The sequence below is a fragment of the Ambystoma mexicanum genome, chromosome 2q (assembly GCF_040938575.1).
Source record: "Ambystoma mexicanum isolate Mex_15411 chromosome 2q, UKY_AmexF1_1, whole genome shotgun sequence".
NCBI lineage: Eukaryota > Metazoa > Chordata > Amphibia > Caudata > Ambystomatidae > Ambystoma > Ambystoma mexicanum.
In genome coordinates, this window is record NC_090924.1 from 654,530,961 (window position 1) to 654,550,458 (window position 19,498).

A 19,498-nucleotide genomic window follows, 5' to 3' on the forward strand; every position below is an offset into this window, starting at 1 on the left:
GGGGGGATTGTCGGATGTGTATGAATGTTTTGATTTGAATGTTTTTTGTGTGCTGGGGTGGTGGGTTCGGGTCTGTATGGGTGTATGTTTGTGTGTGTGCTGAGTTGAGGGGTGGGGGTTCGGGTCTGTGTGTGTGCTGATTTGGGGGGTGGGGGTTCGGGTCTGTATGGGTGCATGTTTGTGTGTGTGCTGAGTTGGGGGTGGGGGTTCGGGTCTGTGTGTGTGTGCTGATTTGGGGGGTGGGGGTTCGGGTCTGTATGGGTGCATGCTTGAGAGTGTGTGTGCTGAGTTGGGGGGTGGGGGTTTGGGTCTGTATGTTTGCATGTTTGAGAGTGTGCTGAGTTGGGGGTCGGGGGTTCGGGTCTGTGTGTGTGCTGATTTGGGGGGTGGGGGTTTGGGTCTGTATGGGTTCATGCTTGAGAGTGTGTGTGCTGAGTTGGGGGGTGGGGGTTTGGGTCTGTATGTTTGCATGTTTGAGAGTGTGCTGAGTTGGGGGTGGGGGGTTCGGGTCTGTGTGTGTGTGCTGATTTGGGGGGTGGGGGTTCGGGTCTGTATGGGTGCATGCTTGAGAGTGTGTGTGCTGAGTTGGGGGGTGGGGGTTTGGGTCTGTATGTTTGCCTGTTTGAGAGTGTGCTGATTTGGGGGGTGGGGGTTCGGGTCTGTATGGGTGCATGTTTGTGTGTGTGCTGAGTTGGGGGGTGGGGGTTTGGGTCTGTATGTTTGCATGTTTGAGAGTGTGCTGAGTTGGGGGGTGGGGGTTCGGGTCTGTATGGGTGCTTGTGTGTGTGTGCTGATTTGGGGGGCATAGTGTTTGGTTGGGTGTGAGGGGGCCATGGGGCATAGTGTTTGGTTGGGGGTAAGGGGGCACTGGGGCATAATGTTTGGTTGGGGGTGAGGGACATGGGGCATAATGTTTGGTTGGGGGTGAGGGGGCCATGGGGCATAGTGTTTGGTTGGGGGTAATGGGGCCCTGGGGCATAGTGTTTGGTTGGGGGTGAGGGTGCCATGGGGCATAGTGTTTGGTTGGGGGTAAGGGGGCCCTGGGGCATAATGTTTGGTTGGGGGTGAGGGACATGGGGCATAATGTTTGGTTGGGGGTGAGGGGGCCATGGGGCATAGTGTTTGGTTGGGGGTAAGGGGGCCCTGGGGCATAGTGTTTGGTTGGGGGTGAGGGACATGGGGCATAGTGTTTGGTTGGGGATGAGGGGGCCATGGGGCATAGTGTTTGGTTGGGGGTGAGGGGGCCATGGGGCACAGTGTTTGGTTGGGGTGAGGGGGCCATGGGGCATAGTGTTTGGTTGGGGGTGAGGGGGCCATGGGGCATAGTGTTTGGTTGGGGGTAAGGGATGCTGGGGCATAATGTTTGGTTGGGGGTGAGGGGGCCATGGGACATAGTGTTTGGTTGGGGGTGAGGGGGCCATGGGGCATAGTGTTTGGTTGGGGGTAAGGGCGCCCTGGGGCACAATGTTTGGTTGGGGTTGAGGGACATGGGGCATAGTGTTTGGTTGGGGGTGAGGGTGCCATGGGGCATAGTGTTTGGTTGGGAGTGAGGGGGCCATGGGGCATAGTGTTTGGTTGGGGGTGAGGGTGCCATGGGGCATAATGTTTGGTTGGGTGTGAGGGACATGGGGTATAGTGTTGCACTCCAAGAGTGAACCCAATAATAAAGCTAAAACAGGCACAGTTAGGAGATGTTCATCTTTGGCTTTTTGAGGAAACCTGACTCAACGAAGGCCATACTCCTCTTGGGCAACCCAAATAGCAAACTGTAGCAGTCCAAAATAACGGCATGTCCAATCTAGGGTCAATAAAATATATATATATAAGTTAATTAAACAGGCAAGATACAATAACTAAATAGAAATAAATTATAACAATGGAAAATGTGTAGTACAAAATGTAAGTTTGAAATGCAAATAAAAATCGTTACCCCTCAAAAACATTCTTTTTCCATGTGTTTAGTACAAATTGGGGGTTTAAAAAGCCTCCTGCCACGCCCCGCCTACCGCCCCACCCACATTTACTTTTTGGCCCACTATAGCCCTCATGTAAGGTACTTTCGGCCCTCTGTCAAAATCAGTTGTGCACCCCTGCCTTAAATCATCTTCTTCACTATGATCAACGGAAGTTTCCTGACTTTTGCCTACGCCCTCCTCCTGCAGATTTCTCAACGTCTTCTCACTACTACTTTGGCCTTTTGTCAGTGCCCCCCATTCCACTTCTGGTATTACTTTCTCCAGCTAACCTTCTAATATCATTCGATCCTTCAACACCACTTCAAGTTTTATTTCCTCCATTTGTATTGTTCCTTCTTCCCTCTTTAACTCCACTACAGGTTTTCCTTTCTCCTTCTGTGTTATTCCTACTTCCCTCTTTAACCCCACTCTGGGGTTTTGTCCCCCTTTTGTCCTCTATTCCTACTGCAGATTTCCAGTCCTCCCCTGGGTTTACTTCTTCCCTGTTTGCCTCTGTTACCAATATGGACTTAGAATCCACTCCAGATGTTCCTTCCACCCTTCTGTCCACTCTTGGGTTTTCCTCACTGGTTCCTTTCTCTATTTTGTGTACTGGTTTACAGGCTCCTGCTGGGTTTGCCTTACCACCTCCTCCTCTATTTCAGGTACTATCTTACAAAGCCCTCATGGGTTTGTCTAACACTTCCTTTCTCTATTTCAGGTACTGGTTTACAAGCCCCTCCTGGGTTTTCCTCCTCACTTCTTTCTTCTATTTCAAATATTGGCCTACAATCCCCTCCTGTGTTTGCCTCTGTCCTTGTTTCCTCTTCTTCAAATATTGCACTACAATCCCTTCCTGTGTTTGCATCAGCTCTTCTTTCCTCCACTTCAAATATTGGCCTCTATCCCCTCCTGGGTTATGCCCGCTTTACCCCTTTTCGCTCACCTTTAAATCTCACCACTTTCTTCTCTTCTATGAGTGTCACCTTTTCCTCTCTCTTGCTGCCCTTTCTGCAGCTTATTTCTCTGGCAGACATCTGTCTCCATTCTTCAAAATCTTTGAGGCACCTCTTCTCTGCAGCAGTCTCTCTTTTCCAACCTTCTCCAAACAGGAACTGTCAGCTCCCACACTAGACTGGGCTGCTGGGCTCATGTAGGAACGCCCCCTGACCCCCCTGATTGATTGGAATTAGGGATGCTAGTCTACAGCTTCAAGCTTGAAGGATGTGAGTGTTTGGACTGGCTGGTCTCTCTCACTTCCAGGTATTCAGATTGAGACTTGGAGGGTTGGGCTGACTCTATAAAAAAACCTGGTGACTATTTTGAAATTATGTATGCGGGCAGAAGCTGAGGAGGCAGCTTGTGTGACAGACTGCATTCTGTGCTGCTGTTGCGTAGGTAAGTGGGTGCAGTGTTCTCTAGGGGTGTTTGGCTTTCTCCTAGGATCTTCCTGTCTGTGAAAGGTGTTGTTAGGGCTTCCTGTGAAATTATAGGATTTACAATTAAATTGGGGAATATGGGGGGTTGGTCGTGAGGCAGTGAGGGTGTCAGAGTTGGCAATTGCAGGGCACTGGGTCCTTAGCGCACTTTACGTTTGGTAACATCAAAACCATTCTTGTTAAGGGTACATTTTGCAAAAGAAAACAGAAATTGACCGTTATTTATCCTTTGTTTAGTTGAGTTCTACTTGGGAAAACAATCACGTGAGGGAAATAATCAAGGGAAAAAAGAAACACAATTAAATATATCGTGCCTCAGAGAAAATGAAGTCTACAAAATACACTTCAAACAAACTCACTGATAACAAAATAAAACTTGAGGAAATAACAGGTCTATACAGAAAAAGGGATAAAGTGGTGAAAGTCTCAGAGCGTGTAATTTGGGTCCTACCAGAACGAATTCACAAAGGTGGACAAATAAATCCTACAGGAATTATTAAGAAGTCTCAGGCCAAAGATTGACACAAGTGGGATGAGTGGATATGGAAAAAAGGAGAAGTGCTTATGAAGTATCCAGTAATCCAGTAGACTAGAAGACTGGGCAATTGACTAGAAGAGAGGTCTCCACTTCTGGTCTTTAAGCACTAAATACACCCTATGTTTTCGGGATGCCCACATAAAAAACATGTAAATACTACGCATCCAAATAGGAGTTTACATAGTCAGTGATTTTGCTGAAAACGTAGTGTGAGTCGGGCTCTCGGTTTCCAGACCCAGAAACCCTGGGTCTAGAAGGGGTGTAATGTGGAACTAATTGGCAAGACAACCGATTCAGCCTTAGTTACAGATTAGTGTAGACTGAGAGCAATTAAAGAAGAACATTATAGCAGTGACGTATATGCCGAAGCATTGAGGTTTGATACATTTAGATTACATTTTTATTTGACTGATATACGGTATATCACTTTTATCCAACTGGATAAACAAAAGTATAAAATAAGGTACAGCCAAGAAGGAAATTACTCAATTTGAGTAAGAGCACCACAGTTACAACCAAACCACACAGGGTCCTTGATTGAAGCCAGAAGTAAACTGATAGTTGGTGCCTTGACCTTCTCTGTTTAAAATAAAGTTTGATCTTTTTAAGAAATGTGAACAACAGCAATGCAAGGTAAACAGAGGCATGACACCAGTGTAAAATGCAGATATTGAGAAGTCAGCACCAGATCCTTGCCCTGCCTACCCAACAGACTACTGCCCCCCACACCCCCACAGTGCAAATCATAAGGAATTAAAACAAGTAAGACATATTATTTGAACAAGGAAAGACATTAAGCTTGAGCAGGTTCATGAATAAGGCATACCAGAGGGGGGAATGTGTCATGCGTATCCCACATCGTAGATCAATCAGTCAGCTGTATGCCATATCACAAGGTTTCACATTTCGTCAGACAATATCATATAAATGGGTCAGGCGATTCCCAGAATATCCTAGCTTGTGGGGTGTCAGCCGCTTGTATAAAGCAGCTCTGCTCAACGGAGCATAGCCTAGATAAGAGGGTGGACCATTGATTAATAGTCGGTATTTTCTCTGATTTCCAGTGATAACACTGGAAATCTGAGAAAACACTGACAATGGGCTTTCTAGCTGTGAATAGCATAACATGTATCATCTTTCTGGTCATTGGACCATCATGCCTGTCTTCAGACCCAGATCCAAACAACTTGGGCATAGGTAACATGAGGGGACATTGAGACCATAGAGCCATGCATGCGTGTGATCTGCCTGAGGAATTTGGTCCACACTTAATCTAGGACATGACCAGAACATACGGCCCATCGGGTCTGAAGGATCACACTTCTTCCTACAGGCGGCTGATTGTGACAGTTTCTTACTATGCAAACTTGTGGGAGTAAAATGCACTTGCTGAAGGAGTTTATACTGTATCTCCCTGATACGTACATTGAGCGACACCTCCCTAGCATCTGAGAAGAAGCTGTATATGTCACCTAGACTAGGGCAATATTTAAATCTTTGACACAACTACCCACCAGGGACATGTTCCTGTGAAGGTTGTTCGGGCGTATAACCCATAAAATGTTTTTATTTTCGGGTGAGTTGTGAGATCACACCTGAGTTGGGATTTGCAGGTTGAAGGCTCCATATTGTGTGAGTCGGTGGTGGTGTGACCACTAATAGCAGATTGTAAGGCTGTAAGGTCCTGGCTTTCTCTCCAATTGCCCCGGCATCCCCCCTGCTCTGCCCTCTAGGCCCACACCCACCTGTCGGGTGGTTTGCCTCAGCCCTGCACTTGCCTGTCAAGCGGTAGATCTCTCTCTTCACCTTGGATGTGTCTGCCATTGCACTTACCTGTTGCCTCCCCAACGGGCACCTCTAGCACTTCCTCCCTTAGGACAACCTGATCGCACTTACCCCCACTCCCACCCACTCCCCCCTCCTTTTTCCTTTTCTTTCACTGCACTTGCACGCTCTGAATGTCACAAGGCCTAGTAGGACCGCTGTCCCTTTCTATTTATTTACTGTCTGTCTCATTGTTTATTTTCTCCCTTCTTTCCTTCCTGGATGCCTCGTGGTGCTGTTAAACACTGTCTTGTTGTATAAGTACCTTATAAATAACCAATAAAATAAATAAATAAAGCTGTGTACTGAAGCCACTTTGAGTCTAAGAGACCTAATCATCACTTCGCAACATTGAACCCAAGGGGAGTGGATTCTTCCGAGAGATCCATAACCCTTGTGTGCAGCCACTTCATAAATTGCCTCTTGTGCAGTGTGTAGTCTAGCGCATAGGGGAGGAGTGCTCCAATACTAATCCAAGCTGGGTCCAAGCGTGCGGCAATGCCCTTCATGAGCACATTCTATGGCATTGGGTGAGCGTATGTTCGCTTGGGCATGGACTTCATCCTGATGATGTTTATCCTGCTGGTTAGTGAGAGTGGTACTGAGGTCCATCTGGCCCTGTTGATTTTGATTTTAGCGAGAATCGGAGGATAGTTCAGGGCTAGTAGATTGGTTAGATTAGCGCTAGTGTGGAAACCAAGATATCTTACATATTGAGTTTGGAGCCGGAATGGCGCAACTTCACCAGGGTCACATGGGATGTCTGAGCGTAATGGCATAACCTCTGACTTCTCCCTGTCCACGTTGTATCTGGCTATAGGCCCATATTCTTGCAGGATTAACTGAGTGCGAAGGAGAGAGGTGGAGCCAGAGGCATTGGTAGGGGGGGCTTAGGAGGCTATAGCCCCAGGTCTTTTGGTTGTAGCCCCGGATTGAAGCTCGGGGGCTTCAACCAAAAGGCTAGCTATCCACGAATCCTGACAGCCCAACATTAGTGTAGCCCCAGATCTTTTCAAGACCTAGCAACACTCCTGGGTGGAGCAATGACTAATGTACAACAGAAGATCGTTGGCATAGAGCGAAACACAGTGTTCCTCGTCCCCCTTGCATATGCCAAACCAGTCGTGGTCTCCTCGCAGTTTATAGGCTATTGGTTCAATCGCTAAGGCGTATAATAAGGGTGATAGAGGCAACCCTACTTTGTGCCCATATACTGCGGGAAAGTATCATATGTGCAGCCATTCATGACTACAACCGCATGGGATTTACCATACAGTAGTTTAATACATTGAAGAATTGGCTTTTCAAAAAAACATTTTTAAAGCACTGTGAACATGTAGTCCCACTGCACTTTGTCAAAAGCCTTTTTAGCATCTAGTGAAAGGATCACCTCATCAAGTGCGTATTGGATTAAGATTAAGTGGAGGAGCCGTTGCACGTTATCGGAGGAGTGCTGTTGCAGGATAACACCTGTCTGGTCGTGGTGCACAAGATGAGGCAAAAGTCTCCAAAGACGTCTAGTCTGACACTTTGTGAGGATTTTCGCATCCAAACGTATTAATGACACCGGCCAATAGGAGTCGCAATCTAGTGGATCACGACCCTTCTTGTGAAACACCACAATGTTGGCCATTATCATGGATTCTGGAAGATGCCCTTCTTCAGCGACTTCTGAGAACACTTTCTCCAGTGTCGGTGCCAATTGGTCACCCAATAGCTTATACAGGTCTAGTACTAAAACATCTGGGCCAGCCGCCTTACCAGTGGCCAGGCTGTGATGGCTTTGTTTATTTCGTCTTCTGCTATGGGAGCATTCAGGGCCTCTAGATCGGCAGATGGCATTGAGGGCAACTGCATATCCCGCAAGAAAGCATGAACCTGGGCAATATGCCTGTCTGGGGGAGCCGCATACAGTGGGCCTCACTACAATGAGTGCGGTAGAGTGATAACGGCGCCGGTAGAGCTGCCGGTGCCCTTATTACTCTACCGCCTCATTATGAGGTTTGCTCGCTGGTGCCACTAAGGACGTCTGGTCAGACCAGACGTCCTTAGCGGGCCCCGCTAGCAGACCAGGATGCTAACAACGGGCCCCGTCATTAACGGGCCCGTTGTTAGCATCCTCCCCATTCCCATTGAGCGCTAGGGGGCTCAAATGGGAATGGGGATGTATCGGGTCCGGGTCCAGCGAAAGGGAATTACTGGGCCCTCCAAGGTCGGAATGGCCCGGTAATTCCCTATTTTTGGGACCCGCTACCCAGTTTGGGGTAGCCATGACGCTAAAAACGGCATGGCTACCTCCAAACTTGTAATGAGGCAGAGTGTTTTAGAAAATCCTGTGAAGCGACGATTGATAGGGCTGTTACCATCCTTGTCCCTGATGGAGTCTATCAATTGATTGCTTTGCTTGCTCTTCAGTGCAAGTGCCATCATGTGAGTTGGCCTATCGTTGTCGTTATAGAGCATCTGGAAACGTATAGTGAATGCCTTCTGCGCGTTCAGTAGTGATATGTGTAGAACTTAAAGTTATGGGGCATTTTGTTTGGCGCTACCTAAGTCTGAGGTTAATTGTTCCTGGCGGGTGGACCATGATTTCCGCTTGTAGGCCCAGCGAGAAATGCACTGTCCAAGTAGAAATGCTTTGTAATCGTCGCAGCACCTGAGTGCCCCGAAATCCCCAGTGAGTTTATCCTGCCAGAAGTGAGTGCTATCCTGTTTAAGGTGTTCTACAATGTCGGGGTGTGGGAGGACCATCAAGTTCAGATGACAAGAGGGAGCACGCTGAGCCTCGGCTGGGAGACAGATCTTCAAAACCACAAGTGCGTGATCTGAGAAAAGTATCGGGAGGATATCACACTTGTCAACCATGTATAGGTTGCCAGATGCAAGAAGCCAGTAGTCACGTTTCGAATAACAGTGGTGAAGGTTGGAGTAAAATGTGAAGTTCCTTGTTCCTCCATGTGTATGACGGCAGATATCAGTCAGTCGGAGCTTGGACATCAAGGTGCGTAGGGCCCAACATTTCTTCGGGGTGTGCAGTGATGTGTGGTCCCTACCCTGCCTATCCAGTCCGGGGTCAAGGGTAACATTGAGGTACCCACCCACCAGCATCAGCCGATCCAAGAATTGGGTGCAGGTTGCGAAAGTATGCATAAAGAAGCCCAGAGATTCGGATGTAAGAGCATAGATATTAATGATTTTCTGATGGTAGAAGCTCCCATGTAGCACAACATAGCAGCCCTCTTTGTCAGTAAGGGTGTTCAGAACCACAACGGGTATAAGCTTATGGATTAAAATGGATACACCATGCTTCCGATGGTAAGGTGAGTTCAGGGCTACCACAACCCACCCTTTAGCCAGTTTGGCCAATTCGGTCACATCTAAGTGCATCTCCTGAAGTAGGACGATGTCCCCATGTAGATCACTCACATAATTAAGAAACTGCGCCTTTTAATGGAATTACCCAGTTCCTGAACGTTAATAGTGATACATGTGAGCATTGTCATAGAGGGGGATAGAAACTCTGCCCTCACAAAGTCTGGACCAGTGTTCAACATAGGGTATGCCTAGAACCCCCTAAGCATATACGAAAAGGCCAATGCTGCACTGCAATGCTTACCCCAACAAAAAAACAGCAAACCCCAAAAATAGAAACATTGGAGACCTGTAGTAATATGATATTTTTTTATTTTTTTTATTTACGAGATTGAATCACCGAAGGGATTTTTACAAATGATAAACAGTAGAGTCGTAAAACAAGTAAAAAGACTAAATCAAATTAGCTCTAAAGAAGAAGAAGAGCCCAGAAAAGAGTACTTATTCCGAATGCGTTCAACCTTTGTCTTCACAGACAATTAGACCGGAAGAACATTAGGCACCAAGCCAGGGGTCTCGTCCTTGTTGCTGAAAGTCCAGGATTTTTGCTGCGGCTATCGCCCATGAAGGTCTAAGGGCCCCTATTAGGCGGGCCCACCCCAGCTCCTCTTCCTCTAAGTAGCCATTTGCCAGGTGTGATATCAAATACGGCGTCCTACAGTGCTTGGTCCCTGGGCATGATAGTAACAGGTGGCGGAACGTTTCAGGGCTCATGTTTGTGTTGCAGATGCGACAGCTGGTAGACGATGAAATTCCTCTTATATTGCGAATCTCGTTTGACGGCAATAGGTTCAATCTTACCCACAGGAGGGTTGATCTAAGTTTTCTATTCGGGTGTTTCACCAGAAATGGTTGAACGACATTTAGTTTTCGGACCGTAGGGGGCAAGTGGGAAGTCAGTTTATAATTTGCAGCTTTATACAAGGTGGCAATCCAATCAGACTCATCTAAACGTTTTTTTGTTTTAGTTGGGTTCTGTAAAAGTTCTTCAATTGAGCTGCTGCACTCGATCAAGTTCGTTTTGCAGCCATTTTCCCAAGAAGTCAGCATTTTACACTGACCTAGACTCATCTCCTCTTTTACTAAATCAAAAATTGGTGGACTAGATGGATCCATGAGTTTGCGATGTAGCATGATGCTATTTCGTGCTACGATTGCCTCGAGGGACGTTAAGGACAATTCCTGCCTAATTAGCACTATAGGCGTTGATTTCGGGAGATTCAGGATGGATCGCCAGAACAGGCTTTCTAGAGTGCACCAAAGCACCATTGGGAATGGCAATGCTGATTGCCAAAAGCAAACCCATAAATGTTGGGAATTCATTTTCTTAAATCCCAAAAAGGGGTGCAGTACCAGTACTCACCACTATCAAAAAGCCGGCGTTTTAAAACAACACCAGATTTTACTTTTTTTGTGTAAAACTGAATAAATGAACCCAAGGCAAGCCAAAGAAAGACTTACTGAGAGGTGGATCCAATGTGAAGTTATATTCTGAAGTGACTTGAAGGTTTATAACAAGACTGGCTGAGCTGTGGATTTCAGCAGTTTAAGTAAATTTGGACTAAAAGACACTAAAAATCTAAATGTTTAAAAGAAATGAGTGACCTACTTTTGAATGTCACATAGGCTGCAATTGTTTAAATGTCATAGTTTTAAACTTAGAATCAGCATTCTAGCTGCATATGTAAAAATGTTTAGTTTTATTTGAATGCAGAAAACTGGGGAACAGAAATGACATGTAGCTAAAAACTGGCTTAAAGAGATTCCAATTTTGCCTGGCAACTACCCCCCATCAGGAGTGAAACTTGAGTCACAGCTGTGTTCCCAGGCCTATCTGCCTTTTGTTGGCCACACTAAGGATATGCTATCTCTCTGATAATTGAACTAAGGGGAGCCCCCACAGAATACAGGAGCTCTGAACAAAGCCCTGTCCTGACTCAGGCAAATGTTTTATTGGCGGGAGTCGTAAATGGAGCTTCCTCCTGGAAGGACAGGGGAGGGGCACTGCCTGTGAGAGCAAGCTGGCTTGGCAGAACTGGAAAAACCAGAAATTCAACCTTGTGCTGGGGGGAAACAACATCCCTTTGGGGCCAGAACATAACTCTAAAAAGATGAATAACTCATAGTACGGACTTGTGAAAATTATTTAAATGACACCATAATTCTTGTGATTTTTCTGCCCACATTTTAAGACGTGTTAGGACCCGGTGGTATGTTCAGGGGGCTTTTAGCGGAAAAGAGGATATTACTCAAAATGTGTGCATGGGAAAAATCTGACACTTCATCAACTAATGTCCATACTCCTTGCGCACATGTGTGTAAATTTGGGTTAATGTCCGAAATTGCAAAATCAGTTAAAAAGTGAAATATGTGCCATTTCTGAATGCAAGCCCCCAGGAAGAGCAGAGTTTGAACAGGGGATACCTCCTGTGATATGTGATGGGTGCGTGTAATTTTAAACGAATGTGTACCTGTGCAAATATGTTTTTTGAGCAAATATGGATTGTGTGTAAAGTTGACAGGGGTGGGTTCTCTGTATCATAAACAGACCTCATCATGATGACACTTCATTTCATTCCCCCAATCAAGTGGAAGCGGATGAAGTGGCCAATGACAAGTGGAGAGGGGTAGGGGCTAGTGATGCTGCACACACACCCATTTTAAAAACAGATAAAAGCAGACAGACAGGACAGATAGGGACCTTCAAATCCATTTGCAGCTGGAAGCTCTGCCGGGAAAGTCCATACTTTACCTCCATCAATCTCTAGAGAAAGCTGTGCAGAAAGATCCAGACTTCAAATCCATCAATCTCCAGAATCCAGAGAGAGAGAGAGAGCTGACCCAGATCACTGTGAAGTGCAGAGACCAGAGTCCAGTCTAAAACCTGACCAGATCCGTGGCGAGGCCCATTTAATTCAAGAATATAGTGTGAGTACCTAGAAAACTGTGCGAACCAATCTCTTAGTTAAAATAATATAATTCAATCTATTTAATCTAAGTAGAACTGCCTCCTAACTGTCACCTGTCATTTTCTAGTTGCAAGCTGCACTTGTCTTTTTGAACTTTAAAATTTCAAATCTGAAAAAACGACCTTTACAAAATCGCTCATATCTCCGCGACCGTTGGTCGTAGAGACTCGCAGTAACTTTCCTCTGAAAGCTGAGAATCGTGGCTTTTCTACAAACCTAGAACCGCATTTTACACTGACCTAGACTCATCTCCCCCTATAGTTTTGCCGCAATCGCGAAAGACGCACCCGCGAATTTTACCGCGATTTGCAAATTTCTTCACGTGTAAAAATCTGCTGCTGCTTGCCTTCCATTTGTCAGAAATTCATTTAACCTGCTAATCATCCCTGAATCATTGCAAGAGTGAGCCTGGACTAATATTAACTTGATACCACTCACGCTGAACCTCTAGAGGGAATTAAAAGCATTTTAGCATATTTTTCACTTCATTGCCAGCACATATAAAAGCATTTTGGGCCTGTGTTTAAAACTCTGATCTGTAATCTTAGCTTGCTGGGGTGAACTGAATTACATTTGATTGCATTTCTGAGAACTGTGTGCTTTCCTTCCATTTCCTTGCATTGCATAAAGGGGGGGAGTGGATTGCCAGAGAAAAGTGATTACATTGTTTTGTTGAAATCATATTGAGTATTTTCTGTATTGCATTTTCATTCAACATTACATCCATCTGAACTTATATAAAGCATTCTCTACCACCTTCTTCTTCGGTTCCTATTTCACAAGTGTGCTAGTGCCAGATTCTCTGTTGTTAATCTTTATCATATCAGATTAAGTGTGATATCCAATTATTAATTTATTATAAAGTGTGATATATATCTATATTGTTTAAATTCTCAAATAAACCTTTTAACTTGCAAAACAGAACTACTTCTTGGCTCAGTGGGGTCAGGGGGATTCCAAGAGCGGGGTGTTATATAGGGGTAGTCATCCAGAACGCATGAACTGGACATAAAGGTATATCAATAAGGGTTTCCATTCAGTATCCCAGACTAGGCATTGACTTAGCTGTAGTGTTGAATTGAATCCTCTTACAAAGGGCATAGCTTCTGCGCCATATGTGATGGTCGGAATCACTTTTGACCGATAGAACTTTATTGTCAGAAGTAATGTGAACCGGCCATATTTTTTGTCCAGGATTTTGGCTTGGGAAATAAAGTTTCACATTTTTTCGTGTAGATGAAGTTGCATAGAGTTTTCTTTTTTAGAAGTCGATTAGGACCCCCAAGTATTTAAAGTCCCGCACTTGTTCGACTTTCACGCCTTCCTAGTGCCATGACTGTTTACTTTGTCTCTGACTTTGTTTTTCTAAGACCAGAATCTTTGTCTTAAGTTTGTTGATTTCAAGGTCAATTGTCTGCTGTGTATTTGGAGAGTGCGTTTAGCTGTTGTTGCAGGCCTATTGCTGTCTGATCCAGATGGATTAGTTCATCTGCATATAAGATCCTTGGGACTTTTGATAAACCAATTGCTGGGGGAAAAGATCTGATCTTGGCGGTGGCTTCCTTATAGTCACTGAAGTAAGCCAAAAAGAGCGCCGGGGCGAGTGGACAGCCCTGCTTAACTCCTCTGGCTGTTGGAATCTCCGACGATAGCAATCCTTTGGAGCTCAGATGGACTTGAATGCTAGTGTCTTTGTGCAAGGCTTGCAAAGGGCCGAGGATTTCCTGCGGGCAGTTCCAGCCTGCTAGCTTCCTCCAAAGGGTGGCTCTGTTAACGAGGTTAAAGGCCTGAGTGAGGTCTATGAAGGCCAAGTAGATTTTGGGGCTGCCTTCCAAGACCCTAGCTTTCAGGATACTAAGGAGCATGATGTTGATGCTGGTGCCAATCCCCTTCTTAAATCCAGTTTGGAAGTGGTCGTCACATGGAGATTTTTTTGCCCAAAGTTGAAAGTGCTTCAAGAGCAGACTCCCATAGTCCTTGCCAATGACGTCGAGCAATGCCACAGGGCGGAAGTTCTTCGGGTCATCTTTACAACCCTTCTTGTAGATAGGTACGATCACCGATGTGCTCCATGATGGCAGAATTTTTCTTACCTTGCAACATCTTTCAAAAATTAGACTCATCAGCTCAGCCCATTCAGCTGGGGAAGATTTTAATGTTTCGTTGGTTAGGCCATCCTGCCCCGGAGCCCTTGAATTTCTTAGTTTTAATATTGTTGACAGTATGTCAATGGTGTCATGTAGCTCGACCCATGGACCTGTTACCGTGCCTATTCGAGTCGTTTGCTTCGGCTCAGGCGATTTAAACAAGTTTTGGTAGAATTTTGTCCATGTAGCCTCCCCAATACTGTTGGTCAGGGTTACATCAGTAGCTCTGTCCTGAGGTCTTATCAGCTTCCAGAATTCTCAAGAATTGTGATTGTTGACTTAAATTAACATAATCTCAGAATCCTGTTGGTAGAGGGTCTGACGGTATGATCTTAGCCATGCCTTGTAACTCTTGGTGGCCTCTTCTGCTCGCATTCTATTAAGTTCTGTGTTATGGCGTGATGCTGTTCTTTTTGCTTTGTGGATCATATTGCAAGAGGGCGTCAAAAGTATGGATATGGCAGACTAATTAGTGACCTTCCTCGAGCAGGACACATTGGCCTTTCTAAATGAATCAAGTAGAGGATAGTAATCTACAATGGCAGGATTTTTCAAGTTCCTGTAGGCTTTTGTTATATCTTGGATGATATTTTGTGACAGCCGTAGGCGATTTCGGATACCTGCTGGTTCGACCATTGCCAGATAGTAAGATTTTTGTGGCATTGTAGCTGATAATTCTAGATGGAGAAGATTATGGTCGCTTTGCGAAGTTTGGACAACCTTTAATCTCTTGAGGATGGGAAGCAGAGATTGAGACGCGAAGATGTAGTCAATCGCTGAATGTGACGCGCCTCTCTTCCATGTTGGTGTGTTACATCAAGGATGTGGCCATGTAAACTAGCCTGAGTGGCTGGACAGTATTTTTGTTCATTCGCCTCTATGGCATAGGTGATGTTTAAATGGCAGATCAAAATGTCCACGGCCTTGAGGTCAGCTTGTACCAGGTCTAGTACGGAAGTCACCAGGTCGAACAGCACTTCAGATTGGATTCCCTTAGGGTTTCAGTAGATGTTAATGATCACGAGGAGCAAGGTTTGGGGAGAATTAGATCTCTGAGTTCGGCGGGACCATGAAAGGAGGGCAGCTAGAACAAATGTTGATTCCAGGAGAACTTTTTCCAGCTGTAGGCCACTTCTCAGATGAACTGCAATTACCAGGCCAGAAGTGGGGTGAGAAGGCCTGTTCAAAGCCGTCTAATGATGTTTTTTCTTTGAGCCAGAGCTCCTGCAGGCATAGTATATCATATGCTTCTAGGTTGATGTCTCCCGGAACTGTTAAATTCAGGAAGCCTCTGGTGTTCCAGCATGCTAATGAAAGGGACAAAGACGAGGGGTCATTGAGCGCCTGCGTTGGTGGCTATTTATGGAGTCTTGATTGCAGAGCTTTTGGCAGCCACGACCACGATAGTTGCTGTAGGTCAGGATTGTGCCTATCGGATTTATCCCGAACTGTTAAGTCACCTAATACTTCCACAGAATCTTTTGGACTTTTGGCTGCATTTGTTTGACGAAGAATTCGATCTGCCCTTGTGGTCGATTGATGACCTGGATCCATTCTGTGATGTTGTGGAGACCCTGCTCGACTACTGACCTCTTTGAGGTTTACTACCTCACTGTTTTGTCATAAGGGGGCTACAACCCCAGGAGAAGATCGTCTTCCTCACTCATGAGGGTGGCTTCGATATTGGTCCTGATCCGGAGACCCCAAATTGTTCTTTTTTAGGTATATCAACTCAAAGCCTTGCTTGTACAGATGGTGGGAAGCCTTTCTTAACATCAGGGTCAATACCGTTCGTCTATTTAGCATGATGTATTTTAAATTTCCTGTTCTCTGCCTTAAACTGATGGTGGGAGCCAAATTGGACTTATCTCTCTCCTGATGATTAGAGAGAGTTTTGTGTGTTTTTGATGGCAAAAACCCCCAGTGGTTTAGAGGGGCTTTGGCCGTTTTCTGCACTGGAGTTGGTCAAGTGGACCCTCAATGACTATTTTGCTGCTGTTTGTTTGGATTTAGGTTCCGTCACCAAGGCAGATCAGTTGTGCTCCATTCTGAGAGGCCTGAAACCATCTGTTGAAGAGTGTGATAGATTTTTAAATCGGTCACTCAGCGATTGAAAACTGGAGGGGTCTACTGTGACAGATTGCTCCTGCCGGTGATCACGACTCAATGGTTGCACCTCAGCTTCTATCTGGCTGTCGTCAAGATCAAGGTGTTGACTCAAATCCATCGACTCCTTATGTGCAAGGAAGTGGTCCACTGTGAAAGGTGAGCGTTGTGTGAACTGAACAGTAGCCTGACGCTTCGGGGTTTCTTTTGTTTGTGCGGCCCCAAGTTCACCATCGCCAGCTTTGTTTTTTTTGGATGCTCACTAGCGGAGAGGACACAGCCTGCTTAAGGCCTGACGGGGCTAATTTGGTCCTTGTGGTGGTTGTTAAACAGACTTATGGAGGAGTGTTTTTGGCGGTGTCTGAAGGTGTCAAACTTGCACTGCTGTTTGCAATTCGTTTTATCACTGGCATTTTTTTTGTGTTGTGCTTACTCTCCACTTTTTTAGGTGGAAACAATGGAAAGTCGTCCACACACAGCACCTCGTTCTCCGGGGATGAAAGGGTAGGATGAGCTGACTTGTTGGTTGACAGCTCCGCTACAACACAATGAGGGCTCCGAAAAACCATTGGTGACCCATCCTTCCTAATCGGAGGGTTTACATTTTGATTCAGCGCCCAAGCTCCATTTGGGTGCTTATGTCAGTGGATGGCCGAGCTCCTCCCTGAAGATCCATTGCGGCATTTCCGCCAACATCTGTCGATAACCTCATGTGCGCCAAGGGGCACAAGTCAGATTTTCGCCGTTCCAGGGCATTTATATACCCCTCCAGGTAGATAAGATTGGAGTTCATCATTGCGAATATGGAGGTATAGTCTTTGAGTGAATTGTTGATGGCTTCATTTAGCTTACAGAATGGCGCCATGGCTATAGTGATAGATGACATAATTGAAAAAATGTCTGTTTTTTGTAGGAGTGTCTTTGGCAGTGCTGTATGATAACTTGCTCAACCTTATGTGATTGGTGGTTCGCGGAGGCGAGGTTGACAAAAGGGGACGTGAGGAAGATGGCAAAGTCGGGCGAGAGTGGCCAATAGATGGAACGGCCATTCTAGGCTCCTCAAGAGGCGGATTCAAGATAGTGTTTGAAGACCGTGTAGCTGTAACAGAAGAGGTAGAACCATTCATGTGAGGCTGAAGGACCTCCTGGTGCCTAGGACTTGATGGAAGTGTGCCTGGAGGCTCCGTACTCCAAGGGTTGTTCTCCGATTGAAGCTTGTTAGCGATGTCTGAGCTTTCCTCTGGAGATTCAAGATTATCTGCATCACCCTCAGGTCAAAAGGAGGACTAGAGTAGCTTGATAAGTTGGAAGGAGGGATGTCTCTTATCGACGAATTGGTGGGCTCCTGCCCCTTTAAGGGTTTGGTGTGGAGATTTTTGGGGTCCCAACCAGTCACGGTGCCCCGTTGACAAGGCTTCAGTCTCTTGCAGAGGTGATTGAACACCTGAACTCCGACTAAAGTGCCATCTTTGACTTCCTGACGGCGCTTGAAGTGGGCTTGACACTAATTTGACAGGTTGAGAGGCTGAGGTTGCGACCAAAGCGTCAAATAGAACCTCCAGTAGATCTGCGTCTGAGATCTCACCAGGCCCATGGTGCCTACACTTAGTTTGTCTTTGAAAAAAGTTTTGGAGGAAATTCTCAAGTAAAGCAGAGGTTGCAGATTTTGAAAGGAGACCTTTCTTCTGAAGTTTTTTTGCATATGGTATTTTGCACTGTGTTGGTTGGTCTTTCATTGTTAGAGAATAACCTGAAGGGATGACATGATGATTGCGAGCTGGCACACCTCGCTTATCTCCTATAGTGCCAGTTTTCCTTGCTCCAAGGAATACCTCTCGGGTCGCTGGGAGGCATGGCAAGGATTGATTGACTGGAATGGATTAACTTGGGACCGACTCTGTTGATAAGGTGGCCAAGGGCACAGACAACGGAACATTGGAAAGTGAGGAAGGTTGCACATGGGACTGTGCTCAGTGTTTCGCCCCAGTGCTTGCACTTCCAGCATGAGCCACAGTGTGGCACTGTGGGCCAGCTCCTGCGCAGGCTTCACACTCCTGCACTGGCGTCCGCTCTCTGAGCCCTCCTAGCTGGTCGTCCGAGCCGATGACAGGCTCCTGGTCCAGGCCTCGGAACTCAATGGGGGTCGCGGCCGCATGACCGGAATCCTCACTAGTCTCCCTCGATGCGGCCCCCGATGTTCCCATGGCTAGGGAGGCCAGAGCTCCACTCTCCTGCACCCGTACCATGCCTGCCTCGACGGCGCAGAGCCCCCCCCCGAAGGCTGGGTGCTCCACGCCGACAGAGAGGTACTGTGTGGCCGCCAGCGGCAGCGCCACAGGCTCTGCTTCCAGCAGATTCGCCTGGATGTTCACCGGGCTCTGCTCAAGGATGATCGCCCGAGGTAAGGGCCCAGCGGGGGGAGAGCCCATTTTAACCCCCAGGTCCATAGTGCCGTTTTGGACCTGAGATGGCCCCTTCTGGGCCAAAGACTGTGGCAAGCTAGTTGCAGGCTGTTTAGGCTTGTGTTTAGCTTTGTCAATTTTTGTAAAAAGAACGCTTTCAAAGCTTGAGGTTGAGGTGCCCCCAGTGAGCGTTTAGACAAAGTAGCAGAGCCCAAATGGGGAGAAGATGACAAAGTCATTGTTGTAGTGCCTGACATACCTGAGGCAACTGTAGTAGCAGAGTCAGGATGAGAACTGTGCAGTTTACGCCGATCTTCCTGAGGGGAAGGAGTAGGCTGTGGGGGCTCTTCTCCAACCACCCCATCCGCCATTAGACTGCCACAGACTGCCCACTCTCACACCACTCTGCTCCACTCCGCTGAGATGCTGTAGGTCTTGTAGAGTTTTGTAGAGTTTTCCCACCAAAAGAACAGTGTAGCAACTGTAGAGAGACTGAGAGTAGGGACTGCCACAGACTCCCCAATCTCACACCACTCTGCTCCGCTCCGCTGAGATGCTGTAGGTCTTGTAGAGTCTTGTAGAGCTTTCCTGCCATAAAAACAGTGTAGAAGCAACTGTAGAGAGACTGAGAGTAGGGACTGCCACAGACTGCCCACTCACACCGCTCCGCTCCGCTCCGCTCCGCTGAGATGCTGTAGGTCTTGTAGAGTCTTGTAGAGTTTTCCCGCCACAAAAACAGTGTAGAA